The sequence below is a fragment of the Vulpes vulpes genome, chromosome 8, assembly GCF_048418805.1.
Source record: "Vulpes vulpes isolate BD-2025 chromosome 8, VulVul3, whole genome shotgun sequence".
Classification (NCBI taxonomy): Eukaryota; Metazoa; Chordata; class Mammalia; order Carnivora; family Canidae; genus Vulpes; species Vulpes vulpes.
The window spans coordinates 67,818,162-67,838,341 of NC_132787.1; the positions used below are offsets into that span (position 1 = coordinate 67,818,162).

The 20,180-nt window shown below is 40.1% G+C and overlaps 1 protein-coding gene across 6 annotated transcripts in view; it reads left to right on the forward strand.

Annotated features, from left to right (window-relative positions):
* Positions 1 to 20,180, forward strand: part of CTNNA2 (catenin alpha 2) — a 1,081,323-nt gene that overhangs the window by 516,451 nt on the left and 544,692 nt on the right. The window lies entirely within an intron of this gene.

The following is a 20,180-nucleotide window of genomic DNA, read 5'->3' on the forward strand; positions in this document are numbered from 1 at the left end:
AAATCGGTAGAAACAGTTTGCATAAAATAGAGAGGCCTCCTTTCTTATAATCTGTACTCAAAGAGACAGTGTGAGTGTGTCCAGAAGTTCCAGATGGGACAGAGGCCCTCTGTTATTTCTGAGCATGTGCACTCAAATTGAACTAAATAACAGTGGGTTGAAATTGGCTTCCATCTATTTTTCTCTTTTTATCATTGTTTCTGTTTTTTTTTTTTTTCTGCTTCATTTGTTCCCTGTGTCTTTAGTGTAGGGTGAGGAATTAATATTTTAGGATTATGCTTTTCTAAGATGGTTTTTTAAAAAAAAATATTTAGTGTTTGCATTCCTGTGTACCTCATTCAGGTAATTACCGTGAACTTGGCTGAAGTTAGAACTTTTCTTTATAGCCTATTTTTATACTCCAAAGCAGATTATTTATCACTTATCCACACTTATTCTGGCTTTTCGGATTTAGACTAGTGGTATTCTGCTCTTAGTTCTCGCGAACACTTAGGCATTTTCAAGGTGATTTCCTCCAAAAGTAATATATATAAAAAGTGACCCCAAGATGTGTGTACATGCAAAATGAAGATGCAGGTGGGTGATACTAAGACAACTTACAGTTGAACAGTCCTTTAAACTTTACTGAGTAAATATTTGCATACTGGGACAGCCCAGGTGGCTCAGTGGTTTAGCGCCGCCATTGGCTCAGGGATTGAGACACAGGATCAAGTCCCACGTCGGGCTCCCTGCATGGAGCCTGCTTCTCCCTCTGCCTGTGTCTCTGCCCTCTTTCTCTCTGTGTCTCTCATGAATAAATAAATAAAGTCTTTTAAAAAAAATCTGCATCCTGTGAGACACGTTGTTACTCCTACTTTATAGATGAAGAAAACTGAGAAGTCAAGAAATTCTCTTAGTTGATAGAAATAGGACTCAAGGTCAGTTGTTCCTCCTCCAAATTGAGTGCACTCTCTAGGACTCGGGTTGTGGGTCTCACAGCACTACCCATGGCTTTCTTTGTAATGCAATTTTATGAATTGTAGTCAGTGCAAAGGAATCAGCTATCCATCTTGTTAAAATGCAATTCTGATTCTGAAGCAGGTCTGGGATTCTCTGTTTGTAACAAACTCATTTTTTGCTGCCTACAGTTCCACAAGACTTAGCAGCTCCCCGATTCCTGGGCCACTGACACATATTGACTAGTAGAGTCCTAAGCAATCTTCTGTTGGCACAGTGGTGTTGGCATTGCACATTTACCCCAACCTCAGTATGTTTTCCTACATTCATTTCTTCAACAAAATTAACTGCCTCTCCTCAGACAATATGTATGTAGGTATGAATGCATATATCTTTATATACACATCCTAAATCTTAAGAAATATATCTTAAATTATTATGAATATTAATGGACATAAATTGTTGTTTACAAATATTCATTGTAAAAAGTAGCACTGCAGAGGAGCACTTCGGTGGATCAGTCAGTTAAGCATCTGCCTTTAGCTCAGGTCATAATCCCAGGGCCCTGGGATTGAGCCCCACATCAGGCTCCATGCTCAGTGGGGAACTTGCTTCTTCCTCTCCCTCTGCCCCTCCCCTCATGCTCTCTTTCCCTCAAATAAATAAATAAAATATTTTTAGGGATGCCTGGGCTGCTCAGCAGTTGAGTGTCTACGCCTTTGGCCCAGGGCGTAATCCTGGAGTCCCAGGATCGAGTCCTGCATCCAGCTCCCTGCATGGAGCCTGCTTCTCTCTCTGCCTATGTCTCTGCCTCTCTCTCTGTGTGTCTCTCATGAATAAATAAATAAAATCTTTAAAAAAGATTTTTTTAAAAAAATTAAAAAATAAAAATAGAAAGTAGCTCTGTAGAGATCTATTTAATTAAGTGGACCATACACTGACAAATGGTGTTTTTGCATCGCATGTGACTGAAAACCATAGATATAAAGAAAATTAAAAATGCCCATTCACTGTTACATTGTGTGATTTTGCTCAGTTGATGCAACCAAACTGAGGCTTGGTTTGTTCTGAGGGCTCAACCTCCCAGACTTTCCCCTAAGTGATTGGGTCTTAAGCTCTAAACTTCTAAGGAGCCTTTTACTTAACTGGTGCATACGCGTTCTAGACTTTGAACCAACAGCCTCGACTTCTCTCTCATGCTTATGACTAGTTATGAACTGCTGGCTAGTGGACCAAATCTTAACTGCAATTATGTGGGCCCACAACACTTTAAAATTATTTTTGAACTTGTAAAGTTGCTAAAACTTAAGATTTGAGCAATGTCACATGAAAATCCAAATTTCTGGTGACTGTAAACTGGAAGGCTTATCATCATAGGATCTGAGTTGCAGTTGCAGTAACAGAGGCCGAAGAGCGGCTTTAGGTTGGGGATGTACTCTCCAGTTTGCTATAGACCCGGCCATGTATAAGGCCAATCCTCTGGTCTTCCCAGCATTTCTTGCCTGGCATCAGCATTGTGTTTGGGACTTTGAAGCAGAACAGCCTCTATAGAGGTTTGAGACCATATGAGTGTTCCCATATGTAGTCCAACATAGCTGATGACTTTCAGAGAAGCAGAAGGTACCCCAAATTGGTGCCTTCTGAGTGCATAGGGTTTCTAGTTATAAGGAAGGTTGGAAAAGAATTTTTACTCTGGGTAACCTTGTTCCCAGCAAAGGATAGCAAGGAGAGATCAGGTATTATGTATTGCCTCTGGCAATCTCTGCAGGGGCTACATGGTTTGACAGTTCCCCAGAGAATTGCACATAGTGGACATTAGGTAAATATCATAAGGAAAAGGGAAAAAAATAATGAAGCTTCAACAACCTCTATTTTATATTCAACTACTGGTCATCCTTACACTGATGAAATTGCTGTGAACTATATATGCTTCTCTTTTTCCTTTATATATTTCCCTCATGCCTTATTCCTACGGCTTTGCTTTGCTTTACCACCACTAGTAAATCAACCAAGTGTTTAAATCCTATGCAAGGTACTATTGGAGGATCAAGAGATAGCATGCTCCTTTCCTGTATAAATAGGCGAATGTTTTACTATGGTTCTTTACCACACATGAAGTGCAATTTCCCAGCGAGACTGGTGCTAAAGTTTCACCATTCCTTAGAGTATCTGTATTAGCTTAAGGAGCAAACTCACTCTTGGCACTTTTGGAGGGATCAGAGTGCTGTCAGCATAACCCTTTCCAGGGTATCCTTCCACCACCACATGTGGTGTCCTTCCAAACAGTGAGAACAGAAACAATTCCCTGCAGTGAATTCTTGCAACGAAATATGAATTCAAAAAACCCCACTCCAAGAAGATGTGGAACTTACTCATTTTAGAACAAAAGTTCTCATTTCTCGCAGAAGAATACATGTAAGGTCCCATTCTGTTTGAATTAGTTTATAGAAGTTGGATTTACAAAAAGCTTTTTACACTTAAAAATTTTTTGAACTTTTATTTTACAAAGTAAATCTATAAGTTAAAAAGAAGCTTGTTAATAGTTTCTGTTGAGGAAAAGTGAATAGTTACACTACTCTCACAGTTGAAAATGCCCCATTGGTTCTTTGCCAACTGGGGGCAGAGGATGCAAATATCATCTCATTCTTGAATGAAAATGTCATGTAATTTGCCCTGAATTAACTTTCTCAAATATACTATTAAGATGTAATGTGTATATTTTTGGTCCTTTAAGTGAAAAAAACCACATATTTAGGGCCTAAATGTTCATTAAGGGAGAAGGTCTTTCACCTTTTGGGGAGCAGATCCTTGAGGGTGGCCTTGGATCTGCAGGTGCTCCAGGCTTTGAGGATGATATAGAATACTCCTACTTGGCCTCTGTGTGCTGTGAGTCCATCCTTCCTTTTAAGTTTGAGCACACATTCACAGGTTACCTGCTAATATCTGGATTAGGGGACACTATATTGAAGGGGCAAGTGATGTAACCTATGTGCTAGGGACCTGTCCTTCTTTTGTCTCTTTATGATTTCAGTATTCATCAGCATTTCCCCATGAGCAGACAGAGTAAAGGGCCAGCCCTAGGAACTAGACATCAACTCTCAAGAAAATTACGTTTCAACAAATGGATTTGTTTTGTGTGTTTTGGAGAGGCTGAGATGCTTTTATGCTTCAAGTCCCCAAATCAGAAAAAAAAAAATGTGATCTGAGAATTACCTTGCTATAAGAGCTGATACCATTCCTGATTATAAGGAAATAAAACACCACCACTACCTTTCATACTAAAAATGGAAGAAGAAAAAAGACTAGCTGGGGGAAAAATAACAATCCATAGTCGTTCCCATTTATTCATCCATTTATAAAAAAGAAAAATGATGGAGTACATATAGTCAGTGGTCTCTAGAAGTAATGGTCTGGTTTCCTTTTTGTTTCTGAGCATCTGCAAGAGTAATCCTGTCGTATTTAACATCTGCTTTGTGGATTCTCCTGAGAGCTGTAATAGAATGCTGGGTTTCCTTGTCATTCTGTAAAACAAGTTATTTTGAAAGAAGAAGATTAAGGAGCTTCCATATAAAGTACATGTAATATCAGAATACTTTTTATTTTCAGAGCTTTAAAATCCTAGACCATATTCATTATTTCCAATTTGCAGAAAAGAAAAACAGAGCTAGCAAGTTTTGATAGCTGGCTGAAGGTTGTGTTGCAGGTGATGACAGGGGAAGACTCCTCATTTCTCATTCAGAGCTTTGTGCTGTCCCAGTGGACAATGCTACTATAATGTTTTGGTATTTCTAGTTATTCTCTGGAAGTCAGCTACAAAAAGTGAAGTGGAAAAGAGAAACATTAAAAATTATTTTTGTTTCAAAAGAGTCCGTATGACTGCCTATTCAGCAGGATGTGTTACTTCCAAGCATTGAAGTGAACTTACCTTTTAACTACATGCTAATGACCATCCAGCTGCTTTGTAAGGGAATTAGGTCCTTGGGAGCTCTTTGAGTAAAAGATGTTAAGTGCCATAGAACCTTAAAACTATTACAACTAGAAGTGGAGATACCCCTACTAACACTTTCATTTCAGAAATGAAACCATACCCACGGAGATAGAGTGACCCACCCCAGACCCCACTGCCAATAACTACACCAAGTCCAGTTCTGGGGTTCCTTCTAATGCTTCATTTTAAGCTGTTTTCCTCCATAAAGGGATAACTGGTAGGTATGTCAACTGGGAATTGCGTTTCAGGCAGGGTTGTTGGTTTTTTTTTTTTTTTTTTTTACCTTCCCTCGTTACATAATACCTCAAAAGATTCTTCAGTTAATAGCTAAACAGCACTGTAATTGTCATAATTCATGCAACAGACCTTTTCTTTCATCTTCTGTTTTTTACTCTTTTTCTTTAAGATGCCTCTCAAGTATTACACTACTATTTTTAAAGAATCTGCTGAGAAACATCATGACACTGCATTTGTGCAAAATTACAGGCCAGACTCTTGTGTTAGGAATGCTGTCCTGTTAGCCCAGCACATTGCCACCCAAGCAAGGCTCATCACTCTTCGGCACGTACCGTATTTTGTGGCATGTAGTCTGGTAAGTTTGCCAGGTTCCCCTGTCACATATTGCAGCAAATCCCTCATGCAGAGCAGAGTCTGTGAGCAAACCTGCCTCACCTGGCATGACAGATGAAGAGAGGTGCTTACAACATCCTGGACTTAGAACAGTGTCTGGCACCTGTTGCCCAGTATATATTTTGCATTGAATAATGAACATTTAAACCTTGCTTTTGCAAGGTTTTGGATCTCTGAATTTGAGTCAATAGCATCTGAGCCCCTCTCACTAAGCCATTTGTACTTTGCTTCTTTTCAAGTGCCAGGGAGTCTCCTGGATTCTCTCAGCGTGTCAAGGAATATTTTAGTCGCTTGGATACCAGCAAGCATTTAGGATGGTGGGTCCGTATCACTGATTCCTAATGATTCCAAGGGATTCAGAGCCATTTCTGCCCATCAGTGTGTGAGCCTACCTCTAAACTTCCTAGAATCAAGACAATCATTCTGCCCACACAAATTACTTCTCTTCTTGTCACCATGGCAACACACTTGCTCCCTTGCCCACCCCACCCTGTCTGCAATCAGCACAGAGCCACTGGCTTAATAAGGCCTGACAAACTTAAACAATGGGGATTTCTTGCTTAAAGCCAAGACCTTTATTAATTCACAGTGACCAGAACTATGTGTTGCTATCTCTCCGACACTGCTAGGCATTTAGGACAAAACTGCCATGATTTATTTCTACTACTTATTCTCAGCTCATCTTTTTCCAAAGTCAATCAGCCAATCAATTGATCAATTAGAGGAAAAAACTTAAACTATTTGAATACTCAACAGAATAGTAGTATTTTGTCTGTCTACACCAGGATTTCTCAGTCTTCTCTGGTCCATGTGGTTGTGTAGGGGAGGGATGAGCAAGGAAGAGAGCCATGCCAGGGAAAGGTGTGGTGCCTCTCTGCCTCCAGGTGGAGCACATTGTATATTTGCTTCTGGCTTCTGACCTCTTGCCCTGGACTCCCCTGCGCGGGACTCCAACATAACCTCACTAAACTCAGTTATACCTCTTTAGGGGCCACCTTATTGGACACTGGGAAGAGAGAAGGATCAAGACCTGGAGGCTCCTTGCAAGGTCAAGATCTCTGAGCCTTGGGCTGGACTCTCACCATAGTTGGATAAAAGCAGACACTGGAGGGGTCCCTGCAAATTATGGCTGAGATGTCAGAGAATCTGGGAGCAACTTTGCCACCTCTAGGTCTCCAAGCCCAGAACTAGAAGAGAATGCTATACCACAGAGCTGAAGCAGCTGCCCTGATTGAACTTCTCAGTGCAAACAGGGCAAAGCATTCAATGTTTTCCATTTCTTACAAGATTAACTCCAAACCCCATGGCCTGGCTCCCCGACTGCCTACCTCTCCCACTCATCTCTTCTTATCACTGTGTGCTTATAATCTTCTGTCTTGGCTATAAGGAGTGATATGTTGCTTCCTCAGTTTTCTTTCTTTCTTTTTCATGCCTTCAGGCCTTGTTCTCATAGTCCCATTGATCTGGAATATTCTGCCCTCTTCTCTTCCTGCACATCCTCAAAACGCATCCTAAATGGCCCAAAATAGGATAATGGATAAATGGATTTTATTATGTGATAGATACCATGGCATGGCACTTCTTCCTTTCAGGGTCAAAGCATCTATCTCTCCAGCCGTCTGGAGTGTTGGCCACTGACCATTCACAGCTTAGTCCCTCTGCTATGATAGCCTTGGGTTGAAGGAATCTGCCTTGCCCAAGGTCACATCTAATGACCAGTTTTTGTGCAAAGATACAGTGGCTTGGCCCCTTTGCTCTCATCTGAGACTACTGTGAAGGGCCATCCCAGCTGAGAACTCCTGATGAGGTGGGCTGAGGCCTTTGCTACAGCTGCATCACATCTGCAGCTACCCCTCTGCCCCATCCTACCACCCTCACTCCCTTACAAGCAACCTGCTGAGAGTTCTCTCCGGAAGAACTCCAGCCTGCAAACCTCCATCTCCAGAGTCTACTTCCCAGGTAAGCCTAAGATATGGTAAATCTAGGATGAAGTAATATATAATCATTAAATATTTAGAATTATGTATTAAAGAATATTTAATGACATAAGCAATTTTTCAAGATAAAAACAAGTAAATACAAAAACAAGAGGCAAACCTGTACATGCATTATATCCCTGGTTATGTAAGAATATACATGAAGGAAAGAGAGACTGAAAGAAAAGGAGCAACAAAAAGTCTTTTCAAAGAGAATTCCTCCTAAGATAGAAATAAAATAGCATCCATCTCTGGACTTTCATTTCCATTTTTTGTTTGTTTTAAATAGTCTACAATGAGCAAGTAATTCTTAGGAAACCTAATGAATTCATTTAATAGTAAAATGAAGGAATGTTATCCAACAACTCTCCAGAACACAACACACAAAAACAAGTCTTCCTAACCCACCCTTTGAGGACAGATGCAAAACTTCAGCGTCGGAGTTGGTCTCTCTCTGCTGTGTTCTCTTCCCTGTCCCCTCTCCAGTCCATGAATATGACTTCTTTCTTTTTTGTGTGCAGCTCTGTCGCTGTATGCATACATCTGGCATTAACCTTAACCACAGGGTCCTGTAAATATTTACATTTATATCTCATATTACATTGAGAGTTGCGTTAGGGCAGAAGATCATGTCCCCATGTCTCGGACATCAATGCTGTAAACAGTAATGTTGTACTGACTGAATAAATGAGTGAATGAACTAGTGTTCAAAGTGGAGACTTGAAGAGTCAAGAATTTGATTGGCATGGGGACAAAATACTGGAAGTGAGGGAAAGGATGTAGAGAGAAGCATTGAAAGCCTAATTAATGTTATCAGATTGTGTCAGAAGACTGTGGAATGGGAGGACCTCATCCTGCCTGTGCTTCCCTGCTCTGTGGTTTACAAAGAAACTTTGGAAAATGCTGACTTTACACCACTGTGGCTTTGAAGATTTCAAGATAAGCATCAGCTTGGTTTCAGAAAGAAAATGATGAATGTTAATTTCAACTTTACAATGTTTTTGTTTTTAAATCATTCTTTAAAAAGTAAGTAAAGCTAGTGTTCTTTCTGGAATATTTTTGCATTTCTTCAATTTAAATTTTGGAAAGTTGCATTTTAAACTTTCTGGCACTGTTTCCTGCCCCATCACTCTTCTCTCTAGAGTACTTACTAAAAAGTACTATATTTTTTTTCTTAATTGATGTAAAATTTACTAAATAAAATTCACCACTTTATTTTGAAATTATGGTTCAGCGAGTGCTGCCTTTTTACCTTGAGTTTTGCTTCTCAAAGTGGCAATTAGCTGGTCTTTGCAAAGATACAAGGTATTTCTATTGAGCTGACCTTGCCATAATTGAGTAATTGATACCTTAATTTGAAGAACTAAACTTCAAATTTTTCCTTGTCTTCCTGTTACTAGAGAATATGGATCAAATTTGTTAGTGGTATGCAGAAAAATCTTCTTGGACTGATCCCTGCATATTCAGCTTTTCTCAGCTTCCTTCCTCATGTGCATTTTGAGCCCAAGACATACTCAAATATTTATACTTCCTCAAGTGAGCCATTCTCTCATGCTTTTATGTGTCTTTCTTTGCTTGGCATATGCCTATACATCTTTCCTTGAGACAAAGTCCAGGCTTTGTGATACTTGTGAAGCCTTCTCCATTCTCCCAAAGCACAGTTGAGAGGCAACACTCTTCCCCTCCATTTCCTTCTCCTCCTCTGCTTTCTTTCTCTCCTGTTTTTTTTTTTTTTTAATTAAAAAAATATTTTTTAAGATCTTATTTATTCAACAGAGGAGAGCACAAGCTAGCTTGAGCAGGGGGAGTGCAGGGGAAGAAGGAGAAGCAGGCTCCTCCCTGAGCAGGGAGCTTGAAGTGTGGCATAGGGCTCCTCAGGGGGCTTAATGCTGGCACTTGTTCCCGGGACACTGGGACCCCAGGGCAGGGCTGGATATGGGGGCTGGGCCCTAGGATCAAGACTGAGTGGAAGGCAGTTGTTTGACTGAACTACCCAGGTGCCCCTCCGTGTCTCTCTTTGTCTCTCTGTCTCTCTCTCTCTCTCATTCTTTAAGCAACTTCACATGCCCTCAGTTCAACATTTTCCATATCGATTTGCAACTTTCAATTCCATTGTTTCCTAGTAAGATTGTGAATGCTTTGAGTGTAGGGGCTGTTTACCTATCTCTACTGTTCAGTGATCTTGAAATATTGTAGACACTCGGAAGCAAATTATTGACTGCAAAATTTAAAAAAAGGCTCTAATATTTAGGAATCTCTTGCAGATAGGTAAAGAACTTTGATGGGATGTACCTTTGTGTACTCATCATGTGGATGTCTACAGTTAGGACTGTACCTGATGGGCAGTATTTGCCTTAAAGCAATGGGAGGAATAAGAAGCTGGGATTCTTACACTTCTGGAAATTTTGAAATTCCTTAGAGAAGGTTGCAAACTATTAATTAGATACATATCATGACAATATGTATTTTACAGCATTGGTAAACCTGAGCACTCATTCCACCCTGTTTTATTCTTGTTTCTCTTGAGCTTCAACACTGAATTTGTATTTGTAACACCTGCTGTTTCCATCCCAGGGTAATAGACTGTTTAGCATTTCATCATTTTCAAAATAAGGGAATTCATACTTTACCCACTTCTAGTTATTTGATATGGATCTCTTCTGAAAGGTCTCCAGGAATCATCTTGTAGTCTAGACTATATGACCAAGACTGAGGGCTATCAAACCAGTATATAAACTAAATAGAGAAATGTTATGATTATTGGAAACAGAAAGCAATAATGAAATGTGTGGAATTAGGGAGGGAACAGGAGAGAGAAGAGGGAGGAGGGGAGAGAGGAAGAAACCCAGTGAAACTATAATCGTCTTAATGCCAAATTCGTTCTTGCTGCAAGCAGAACTTTCCCCACTCTACGCTGGAATATGCTCTGACCTGTCCAATAAAACAAAAAGATTGGTTTATCAGTGTTCATATGCATAATAGTTATCTGGGGATTTGTTTAAAATGATGGATTCCTGAAACACAATCATTATCTTGAAGACCTATCTATACTCCCATGTTCATCGCAGCATTATTCATGATAACCTAGCTATAGAAAGCAACCTAAGTGTTCATCTATGGAAGAATAGATAAAACATGATATATACATATACATGCACTGAACTATTATTCAGCTTTTGAAAAGCAGAAATCTTGTTATTTGTGGCACAATGGATGAACTTGGAGAGCATTATGCTAGTGAAACAAGCCAGACAGAGAAAGAAAAATATTGCATGGTATCATTTATGTGAAGAATCCCCCCAAAAAAGGGAATCATAGAATGGTGGTTTCAAGGGGCTGGTGGGTGGAGGAAACAGAAAGCTTGGCAAAGGATGCAAACTTTCTGTTATAAGATGAAAAAAACAAAATTATAGATTCCTGGCCATCACCTCAATTTCTGATTTAGACTCTGAGGTGGATCCCAAGAAGTTGCTTTTTTGACAAGGCCCAAATGGGTCTATTAGAAATGGTCTGATCAATGTACTATACTTTTAGAAGCAATGCAGAATCATCTCTAAGCCTTATAATTGTATTAGTTAAAATTTTTGTTAAAACAACACTCATGCATTAGCTCACTTTTTATTGCTGATTGGCAGTTTGCTTTGGGCTCAACTAGATCTTTTTCATTCATGTTACCTGGGCTCACTAAAAAAGCTCTGATCAGATGGTGGCTCAGCTGGAGCTGGATCCTTAAAGTTGACCTTTGTATATGACTAGTGTTTGGCAGGCTATCAGCCAGAGGCACCTCATTTCCCCTCCATGTGGTCTGCAACAACCTAGCTTCAGCTACTCCAAAGGGGGGGGTGTCTCAAGATTCCTAACTCAAGAGAAGGCAGGCCCCAATGTGCAAGCACTTTTCAAGCCTCTGTTTATATCATATTTTCTAATGTCATGTGGCCATATCTAGACTCGAGGGGAAGAGAAGTAAATTCCACCTCTTGTTGCATTGCAAAGGATGGGAAGAATTACCAGGGCCATTTTTGCCAACAATCTGCCATACTTATATTTCAGTAAACTAGTATGTTAAATAATGGTTACAGAAGCAAAGTTTTATAAAGGATTTGTACTTAAAAAATATAAATTAGTACAAATGCCAGTCCATGTTCCAAATAAAAGCCCTCCTACTGACCTATATCCCCAAATATTTTTGAGTAAGAAATCAATGGGTTGATAGACAGTGAGAAAGGAATTGTCACAGTCTTTGATAGACTCATGGAAATTTGTAGTCCTTGTTAATGTTATCTGCCATGAATGACTTGAGAGAAAAAACAAGTCCCATACCTTTATAAATCTGGGGACAATTGGGTAAGAGAAGGCAGTTGGTGATCTATAGCTTCACTGCTTTTCTTTGGGGAGTAGATAATATAGTGGTAAAGATCATAGTGTCTGTCCACCCAGGTCCCAATATTGTCTCTGCCATTCTTGAACTGTTTACCTTGGGTAAATAAATTAATTTACCTTTCCATACTTAATGGGGCATTTAAATAGGGTAAGATTTAAATAAAATGATTTATGCCATAGAGCTCATAGAGCATTAGCTGTCATCCTCATCTTTGTTATCATTCTAGACAAAAATGTTGTCAACACATCATAGCTCTCTTTACCTACCTAAGTAATGGGCAGTTGCATATAAAGTCTACATTCATAAAACTCCATCCCTAAATAACTTCCAGATCTCTCAAATAACTTGAAAATTGTCTAAAGCCTTATATTCCATGAGGATAGGAGGGAATGGCTATGCCCAAACTTATTCCTGTTCTCTGGAAGGGACTTAGTGACTAGTACCCCTACTATGATTTAAGGGAAAAGCTACTCTAGCCAGTCCAGGATGGCCTCCAATAATTCTTGCCTTATGATAGTCATACTCTTGTGTAACATTCCTCTCACACCAACAGGGCTGATCTGTGTAACTAAAAGGATAGAATAGAAATGAAGTGTGACTTCTGAGGCTAAGAGATAAAAGCCATTGAAGCTTCCACCTTACCCTCTTGGATCATTCACTCTGGAGAAAGCTAGCTGCCTTGTCATGAGGTACTCAAGCAAACCTATGGAGACTTATATGCATCAAGAACCTAAGGCCTCTTATTGACAACAAGTACAAACCTGCCAACCATGTGAGTGAGCCATCTTGGAAGTGAACATTCCGGTTCCACTCAAGCCCTGAGATGACTATAGCCTCATGAGGATACCTCAAGCCACAAGCATTCAGCTAAGCTGCTCTCCAGTTTCTGATCCACAGAAATTGTGAGAGATAGTAAATATTTGTTTTTGATCCAAGCCTCTAGGTTCCAGGGTGATTTGTTATGCAACAATAGACAGCTAATACAGCTGTTTGGATATGGGGAGGGAGAGAAGGCATAGATGCACTGGCCTGATGGAAAGAGTGAAAGAGAGGGGGGAGAAAGATTTTGAAGGCAGAGGCTGAGGATTACCAAAGAGAGCCTCACAATGCTGCTTGCAGGCACAGTCCTGGAGGCCATGTTCTGGAAGAGAAGCAGCAGAGTTGAGTGCGTTAAGTGCTTTGAAGTGCCTAGAGACCCCGCAGGGAATGGCACTAGGTAACTGGGAGGTCGTGCTTTTCCTCTTTATCATCTTGGCCATTAACTAGAGCAAAGCTCTTTGTGGGAAACATGCAAATTTCTGAAAATGGAGTTGAACTTCCTCCATCTCTCTTTAACTGGAAATATAATTGCAACTCCTTGCACATTGGTATGACTTTTTTTCTAATCTTGTCACGCTTTGTTGGCTTGCTGCTTTTCATCTTACTGTTTATTAAAATAGCCCACATCGTCTTTGATGCTGAAAGCACAAGTATATGATTGGAGGCTACTGCCAAATTACAATTCATTTTTATTTGATACTGAGGTTTTTGACTATTCATTTTTAACTTTATTTTTTTTGACTTTGGAGTTGGGGAGTGTGAGTTGGGGAAAGGAGACCGTAGGAAATGGTGAATGACCAGTTGGAACCCTCTCCTGGGTTCAGGAATCTGGCAGTTCTTGTCAAAGCATTACCACAGACATTTCACATATTCTTCTATGAGCCTTATTGCTCATGCCCTTAACTAGTGGTGAGTAGAATAAGCCAAGATTCATGGAGTGATTGATAGTCTAGGCCAGTTTAACCCTTTAGAGCTATGCGTATGCTGATCCTGATTTGCTCTGACTTTCCAGTGAAATTGAGATGGGTATTCCAGTCTCCCAAAGAAGACAGTTTTGCGATTAAGTCTACTCAATAACCAGTGGTGTGATACCCAGGCAGAAATACTCCCTAGACAGCTTCCAAAAATATCCCATATAAGGGGATTGTACCTGAAATGTATTCATTTCCTGTGCTTCTGTAACAAATCACCACAAACTTCATTCCTTAAAAACAACAGAAATTTATTCTTTTACAGTTCTAGAGTCCAGAAGTCTAAAATCGGTTTCACTATGCCAAAATCTAGATGTTGGCCTATGTATACTCTCTCTGAATGCTCTGGGGAGCAATCTGTTCTTTGCCTCTTCCAGCTTTGGTAGCTGCTGGCACTCCTTGACCATATCACTCCAATTTCTGTCCCCATGGTCACATTGCCTTCTCCTCTACTGTCTGTGTCAGATCTCCCTCTACCTTCCTCGTAAGGATACATGTGATTGCTTTTAGGGCCCAACCAGATAAGCCAGGATAAGCTATGTCAAGATCCTCAACTTAATCATATCTGAAAAGACTCTTTCTCCAAATAATGTAATGTTTTCAGGTTCCAGGAATTAGGATTTGATAGCTTTGGAGACCACTATTCAGTCTACTACAAGGAGCTTCACATCATTTCCTCCCCAACCTTGAGCCTTTCTCTATAGCGCTTTTGTATTTTTCTCACTACTGTCATCCAGCTGCTGGTCAATCACCAAGGGGACAAATGTTCCCCCTCTTCTCTGAAAAAAACTGTAGGATCAAACATGTTAGGTGGAAGCATTATAGCAAGTAAGGACAGAGAGATGGCAAATAAAGCTCTGCCGTGAACTACCATCCCTAATTCTGTGCATTCAGTTGTAGAATCCTGCTCTGTTGAATGGCTTCCTTTGAAAGCTTCTCTAAGTTTTTACCTTGAAATATAGATTTGGTTACTCATTCAGAAATTGTCATCTCACATGTTGCAATCAAGGCCTTATCTGTCATTGTTGCTCACTACAAAGTTTTATTAACCCTGGAGAGAATTTACTGCTCTGCTCCTGCTGTGGGCTCCCTGCCATAGTGTGTGGGCCTGAGATGAAAGCCACTTGATGTATGGTTGGAGGGTAATAGACTTCTCCAACCCAAACTGATAAGTCATTACAGGCCCTTCCATTCAATAACTCTGAGCTGGGTCCTGGGCTTGCAATTAATCTGGGAGAGGGGGAGACTGGGAGTGAGGGAAGGGATGAAACTTCTCTCAAATGCTGCTCAGGCTTGCATATACTACTTGGTAGTAGAGGGAAGCAATAGTAGGGGTTGTAGGGGTAGTTGAAGTGATTGCACACTTGATCTCATGAGCTGTCATCTAGGACTATAGTGCAGAGGGGTTCTCAGATTTAGGCAAAACTTATCAGTGAAAATCATGAAGTGAGGCTTCTACAAGGTTTTTGAGTGTGTGTGTGTGTATGTGTGTGTGTGTGTGTGTGTGTGAGAGAGAGAGAGAGAGAGAGATGGAGACAGAGAGAATGAGACAGAGAGAGAGAGAGAGAGAGAGAGAGGGAGAGAGAGAGAGAGAGGGAGGGAGAGGGAGAGGGAGAAGGAGAGGGAGAGGGAGAGAGAAGCTAAGACTAAGACTTAGGAGAAAATGAATAGTTCCAAATGCCCTGGCTAGGGAATCTTATATATTGGCAAATTTTGACCCTTTACAGAGTCATGCAATACTTCTTAAACTGAAGTCTATAGAGACCCAGAGGGCTTTGCAAAAGAGAAACTCTGGCTTAAAGTATAGTGCTAAACCTGAGCCTGATACCCTAATCTCGCCCTAATATAGCTCCATCTGCCTCTCTTGGCCTACTTTTCATTCCTCCCACTGTTTTTCCAGTCAAATTGGGCTTCTCAGAATTCCCCAGACTTTCTCACATTTGTGACTTTGCACAGATCACATTCCTCTTCTAAAATCTCGCGCTACCTTTCCCTTCTCTTCCCATGGCCCTGCCCCACAGCATCCCCCCCCCCCCCCCAAGAATTCCAAGCTCTGCTCCAGTTCTTCCAGGTGCCAGGTCCCTGTACACTTGAGCTCTCCGCACTCACTCTTCCCCACAATTTTGGCAGCCTTTAAGCTTTGAAAAGTGCCTTCTTGGGTACCCTGCTGTTTTGTATTTCTTATTTTTTTTAATATGTTCTATCTTTTGGACAAGCATTCTTGGCTCTAAGATTGTGTGTCTCTTTTCTCCTGTCACATTTCTCTCAAGAGCCAGAATGCTTACTGTAAATAAGTAAAAAGTGCCCCATTTCCCTCTTCAAAAGTTGGCAAAACCAGTCACATGCTGATGGATGCTATCGGTAACCCACTCAGCTCTTACCTATCATTCTAATACACTGGCACAATACTGACCCCACCACTTCCTACTAAAACTACCTGTGATCACCATGTTATTGTGGGGCAGTCAGAGAGAGAAGACATAGTGAAGAGAGGGAATCTGTGGAGAAATAAGAAGGATTAAGGGCCACCTGTGGTGTGGTGGGGTATCCAGAAAATATTTCCAAGAACAGTAATGTTTGATGTTCAGTTGGATATTATTGTAAAATATCCTCCAACTCAGCATCATAATTCCAGTTAAGTTGGTTTCATGAATGTGTTGTATGAGTATATTTTTGTGTAGAAATTAAAGAAGACTGATTTTCATATTTGAATCAATTGAAGTGAAGCAACCATGAGTAGAAACCAGAAGCTTCCTACAAAGGTAAAAATGACATTGTAAACACTGACAATATTTGTAGAAATGTGAGTTGGTGATATGGTATTGCAGCCAATCTTCTCTAGATCTCCTGGGGATAGGATACCTAAGGTGACATTTTTAAGAGATCCAAGGGATTTGGGGGCTAAACGAAGAAAAAAGACATGACCACAAGGTGGCAGTAGCACACACAAGCCGTTTGGGCACTCTGAGGACAAGCAATTCAGAAGGGGAAGAGGGCTGGGGAAGTCATGAGGAAAAGAGGGATCTAAGTGACCTGGCTTAACAGCATGGAGGAGTCCCTGGATCAGAAAGCTCTGAAGGGTATGGGGTGCCTAGCTGGCTCAGCCAGAAATTCATGCAACTCTTAATCTTCAGGTTGTGCGTTCGAGGTCCCTAGGGGATGTAGAGATTACTTGAAAGAAAGAAAGAAAGAAAGAAAGAAAGAAAGAAAGAAAGAAAGAAAGAAAAGATGAAAGGAGGAAAGAAAGAAAGAAGAAAGAAAGAAAGAAAGAAAGAAAGAAAGAAAGAAAGAAAGAAAGAAAGAAAAAGAAAGAAAGAACTCTGAAGGGCAGTAGTGGCTTGGGGTTTTTATAGCCTTGGGCTTATTTCATCGATGGCGTTGGGGGAATGCAAAGTAGGCAATTTCTAAGTGACTAAAAATCTACTTATTAAAAATAGTTTTACATGTGGGATACCTGGGTGGCTCATTGATTGAGCGTCTGTCTGCCTTTGGCTCACTCATGATCCTGTGGTCCTGGGGTGGAGTCCCATATTGGGTTCCCCACAAGGAGCCTGCTTCTCCCTCTGCCTATGTCTCTGCCTCTCTCTGTGTCGCTTGTGAATAAATAGAATAGAATAGAATAAAATAAAATAAAATAATAAAATAAAATAAATAATAAAATAAAATAATTTTACGTGTAAAAATGTGTCTCAGCCTACAATCAAGAAATACACATCCTAGGTGCCAATACACGGATGGCGTCTTTGTCACACCCACACATTTGGAGTCATACCATATATGGTGTTTTATAGCTTTCACAACAATATATTAAGCATTTTTAATGTCTATAAAATTTCTTCTAAAACATTATATTTAATAGCTGACTATTATTTCATCATGAGCTTTCTCTATGATTTACCAAATCCCCTAGTTCTAATATTTTCTACAGGTAGTCTAATGATTTTAATGTCACCCTACAGACTTACAGTGGAGGAACCCAGAGCTTTTGCCTCCAAATCTGGTTTGGATTCTTAGCTCTACTGATCTTTGAAAATAATGTCAGGAAAAAAAAAGAAAGGAAAGCATAATGTCAGGAAGAAGATATTTCATTCAGATTTTAAAATATTTATTTACACAAGTATTTATTTGGTATATATTTCTTTAATAATGTGATTAATGGCCTAAGCTTGCAGTTAACATTTTAGTCAAAAAACAATTGTGCTCATCAAGTAAGTGTATTATGCAAAGAGCACTCCATTATATTGGGCCTCTGAAGAAAAATAGTTTTGAGGTAAAGAATAGATCCCATCTCATTACATATATCCACTGTACCAAATCACCATGACACAAAGCATTTATTTTATTTCATTTTTTTAATTTTATTTTTTTGACACAAAGCATTTAAACAGATAGTAGCTTGATTAGGAATGGCATTTCCCCATTTTAAATGATGTAAGTAAAAAGCTATTTAAAACCTCAACATTTGGGGATCCCTGGGTGGCTCAGCGGTTTAGCACCTGCCTTCGGCCCAGGGCGTGATCCTGAAGTCTCAGGATCAAGTCCCACATCAGGCTCCCTGCATGGAGCCTGCTTCTCCCTCTGCCTGTGTTTCTGCCTCTCTCTCTCTCTGTCTCTCTCTGTCTCTGTCTCTGTCTCTCATGAATAAATAAATAAAAATAAAATATTTAAAACCTCAACACTCATTTGCAAGAGTGGATGAGCTAGAGAGGGCGGCACAATGACAGTGTGACTCCCACTTTCCTCATTGTGTGTCTGTGTGGATGTATGGAGTGTGGCAAGGGAGCCTTTGAATAGCACGATGAGCTTCTAAGAACAAAGATCAAAAAAAAAAAAAAAAAAAAAAAAAAAAAAAAAAAAAAAGAACAAAGATCAAACAACCTGCTTCCTGCATGCTTCTGAGGCGATTACCGTGTGGAGGGGATGTTCTCAGGCTTTTTCCCTCCTGTGACCACTTATGCAATAAATACTCCTAAATCCTAAAGGGGGAAAAAGCAGAAAGGAGACAAGATGAGATTTATTAAATAATCAGTGTCGAACTATTTATGAGATACTTCCTCACATGGAATTCCCACAATAATCTTGCAAATTGTGTGAGTCTCCAGTGTTCACATTAGGATACCAAGCCTCACAAATATTTTAATAACTTCTTTCAGATCCTGGCTGAACCATACATAAACCTAGTTCTCAAGCCCTTGAAAAATCTGTGCTATTTCTACAAGATTATACAGAGAGTTTCAGTTATCCAGGAGAGTCCATTAAAACCACCGTGTCCTCAACTCTTTTCCACCACCCCATCTATATACCTTTTCTTGTGTTTTTATCTCTCCTTTTGGTTTTGCACTTTATCCCTGCATAATGTCCAGCCCCTTCATTCTGCCCCTTTCCTGCCCTCAGAGGTCACTGAAATAGGTATATAAACACATATATGCTTTTCCTGCATTTTCCATATATCTCTGTTCCTAAGCTGTCCATTTTGTACCAGCTAAGATAGTTACTACTGTTAATGATGGGAGTTACCTATGGCTAGGTGTTAATGATTGATAATAACACCATACAGTTTCCACCAAAGAAGGAACATTTAATGGTAGATATCTCAGTAATCTTCAGGTTGGTAAGGCAGGTTGGCTTTTGATAGGCACTTAGTCTCAACTTAGAGTATAGCCATCAGGAGCAAGACTTTTATAGTAATTTGGGTCTAAATTCTGGTCTGGACTTTCCAACTTCCTTTTTCATTTTTGGCAATTTACTTTATTCTTAGTGTCTTGTTTTCCTGCATTGCAAAATGAAGGTGATGATAGTGTCTACCCTGTAGGCTTGTATAAGGATTAAATGACATACTACATATAACTTGCTTAACAAAGTGTATCTAAAAAAGTTAACTGTTCTAAAAATAATATATACAGATTATTTTCTGCCAAATCTATTAGGCCAACCCTCTAGCATACTTCATTGACTATACAGTGTTTACTCATCACCAGTTATGCATATTATACAGCCAGAGACACAAAAAGGAAAGAAGCCCTAGATATTTGAAGGACTTTGCTTCCCATTAGCTTATGATTTACTTAGTGACAATAAGAAGTAGATAGAAGATTTTCTCTGGTTCCTTACTACATCTGGCTTCCTGCTAAGAAATCATCAAGCCTTCATTTAAAATGACATCAATGGGGCAGCCGCGGTGGCGCAGCGGTTTAGCGCCACCTGCAGCCCAGGGCGTGATCAAGGAGACCCGGGATGGAGTCCCACATCGAGCTCCCTGCATGGTGCCTGCTTCTCCCTCTGCCTGTGTCTCTGCCTCTCTCTCTAGCTCTGTCTCTATGAATAAATTAAAAAAAAAATTAAAAAAAAATAAAATGACATCAATGCCACAAAGTACTCTCCATCCTTAAAAAGGAAATCAGCCAGTATTTATTGAGCACCCCTTTAGTACTCGGGCCTATGGGAGAGAGGCAGGCTCTCAGGAAAGCATGGGTTTTCTG